The following is a 3,401-nucleotide window of genomic DNA, read 5'->3' on the forward strand; positions in this document are numbered from 1 at the left end:
TTTATATGCTTAACCAAACCGAATGCACCATCTTCCTCCCATTCCCAAACAAGGTTTATAAACTTAGCAAGAAAATTATTTTTTCGGGCGTTTTACTAACTATACAATATATATAAATATGAAACAATTATTCAAATGTTATCGAAAAGTTGGTTTATTACTGATATGTTATTAATCAAAGAAAATTACTCAAATGTTTAGTGTGCTGGATGTAATTATAATTTACCCATTGCATTTAGTTTTTTGATTTTGAGTAAAAAAAAAAAGAAAAAAGCACATCAGCAAATTAAAATACACATCATTTTTTTATTTTCTAGGTCACTAACCAGTTTTTTTTTCAGAATCGAGATTTGCTTTTTTTTTGTTTGTTTATGTCAAAGAGAGAAAACAAACAGTTTCCACTGTTCCTAACCCAATTTGCCCCAAAACAAAAGTTCATCTTTCTCCTTATAACCTAATCCTGTCTCCGGAAATGCTCTTCTTCTCCTTCGAAGGTATACGTTTGATTTTTCCTCTTTTGGTTGTCTAATCTTTCCCGTTTGGAATGTTGAATTGCTCATTCGATTAGATAAAATATACAGTGTATGTGTATGATTTTTTAAAAAATTTGGATTTTTTTAATTGTTATTTTAGTTGCCGTTTAAACACTAGAGAAGCTTAGTTAGTCTTCGTCGGAGAAGAAAGACAAACTCCGATGAGGACAAGCGGTGACGTTTACGGAGCAGATGTTGTTTCAACAAGACCTGACAAAAAAATATTGTTCAAAGATGATGAAGAGAAGCTCCATGATTCTACTTCTAGCCCAATGAGAAATCGCCAAGAAGATTCGAATACACGTCCTGGTCTCAAAGACTCGTCAAGGAAGAGACTGATTCTGGTTCTTCTCTTAAGAACACGACCACCACTACCACCCCCATAAACAAACCAATTCACTACACAGATCAACAACAAGCCGAGCTTCTCAGGAAACTTGATTCTATTAAAGTTGAGCTTCTCAACAAGCCGAATCAGATAGTGGTGCTTCTGATTGGTCCGCCAGGAAGCGGCAAATCGACGTTTTGTGACACCGTGATGCGTTCCTTTCTCCGCCCTTGGTCTCGCTTCTGCCAGGTTTCTACTTTTTGTTATTGCACAGAAGCTGACTGATGAAATTCCTCAACGAGACTAAATTTGCGAAAATTGCAAAACTTTGTGCTATCATTTTGTTTGAGATTTCATTTTGTTTAACTTACTTCAGGACATTATTAACAATGGCAAAGCTGGAACAAAGGCTCAGTGTTTAAAGATGGCAATAAGTTCCCTTAAGGAAGGCAAAAGCGTTTTTATAGACAGATGCAATCTTGACAGAGAGCAGCGGTCTGAGTTTGTTAAGCTTGGTGGTCCTGGCATTGAAGTCCATGCAATGGTTCTGGAGCTTCTTGCTCAGGTTTGTATTTCTAGATCAGTTAAAAGAACAGGCCATGAAGGAAATCTACAAGGCGGTAGAGCTGCAGCTATTGGTAAGCTTCGTTCCGAAGGTGGTCTACACTGCAATGTTATAGCTAATGCTACTAATTGGTAAGCACTAAGCCACTAAGCATCCATTAGTTTCTTGTTCTTCAGTAAAATACACCAACTTATTGAGTAAGGATACATCTTCCATTAGTAGCTAATTTTGTGAGCTATGTGCAGGCGGCTTAAACCTGGAGGTGGGGTGTGGATGCAGCAATATTCAAAGCTGCTGGTCCTGATCTCGAGACTGCGACAAGAGTACGAGCAAACACTCTTCTTCCTGGAAAATCTGTGGTAGTTCCTCTTCCTTCTACTTGCCCTTTACACAATGCAGAAGGTATTACACATGTTATACATGTTCTAGGACCAAACATGAACCCAGACCGACCAGACAACCTTAACAACGACTACACCAAGGGGTGCATTTGGATTTCTTTTGGTAGGAATTGTACTTGGGTATGTAAAACATTGATTTATCTATTTTCAAAGTTATGGCTGATTTACGGTTGAGTTACAGCTGAGTTATTTGGATTTGAATTTTTAATTTTTTTTTAATAAAAGTATTTATCAAACAATTGACTGATATGGCTGAGTTATCGACATAAACGGCTGACTTATGAAATATTTGTAAATTAGAATTATTATAACTCAAAATTAAAATATAGAATGAAAAAATGAATATTACAATCATTATAAGCAATAAAATGTAATAATTATAGACAAAGATTGATTTTTACACAGTCTAATCAAAATGTGTAAAACTTTCAAAACATGACATTTAGGGCTTAGGGTTAGGGTTAGAGTTAGGGTTAGGGTTTGAGGTTTAGAGTTCATATTTCCAACATTAGGGGTTTTAATATAACAGGTTTGTTTTTGTTATATTGTGTTTGGTTTAAAGTGGTAATTTGGATATACTAATATGATAACCATTTGAAAATTAAAAAAATTTTGAAATTACTTTTCGGTTATTTTCGGTTATGGGTCGGTTAGATGAATATATAACCATAAATAATCCAAATGTTATCCAAATTAACTGATAGCAAGCCGAATATAACCGTAATTAACCGAAAATAATAGAAAAAATAATTTCCGGTTCGGTTCAGTTTGGTTGGTTATTTAGTCATTCTAGTTTGAGGGTTGGCTGAGTTATGGTAAAGTTATGGCTGAGTTATCGTTTAGGGTCTTCTCAATAATATGAAATCGTATTCTTCTTTCTTTTCTGGGCCTTTTGTTCTGTCAGATTCCTAATAAGTATTAAAACGTCTCTCGATATAACAAAAAGTGTTGTTAGGGAAGCGCGAAAAATCACTAATTCTGTGTCTGCTCAAATCCACACGCATAATAAATTCATAAAGTGGGCTTTTCATCACAAGATATTATTGCAAATAATTAAATAATTATTATTCGAATTTAGAATTTAAATTTTCTAAAAGTATTTCTCCAACAATTGAATATTAAAATTATTATAACTCAAAATTTAAATTTAGAATGGAAATATGTCTATTATTAGGTTAACTGATGGTTTCCCGCCAAAATATCGCTTTACGGCTGAGTTATAATCATTACGGGAAAACGAAAGGTCATGTGACGGCTGAGTTATAGTGAGTTATGGCTGAGTTATCACAAGAAACAATCTGAAAGTAAATGGATGATATATATGGCTTTACGGCTGAATTATAATATTTACGGGAAAATGAAAGGTCATGTGACGGCTGAGTTATAGTGAGTTATGGCTGAGTTATCACAAGAAACAATTTGAAAGTAAATGAATGATATATATGACTTGATGACTGAGTTATAATATTTACAGGAAAACAAAAGGTATGTAGATTCTACTTTCGAGTCACTGCTTAGCCGAATCATACTTCCTCTAGCTCCACTAGTTTCTGTAGACTCTTTCGCCGAAAACT

This window comes from Camelina sativa, chromosome 1, assembly GCF_000633955.1.
Source record: "Camelina sativa cultivar DH55 chromosome 1, Cs, whole genome shotgun sequence".
Classification (NCBI taxonomy): domain Eukaryota; kingdom Viridiplantae; phylum Streptophyta; class Magnoliopsida; order Brassicales; family Brassicaceae; genus Camelina; species Camelina sativa.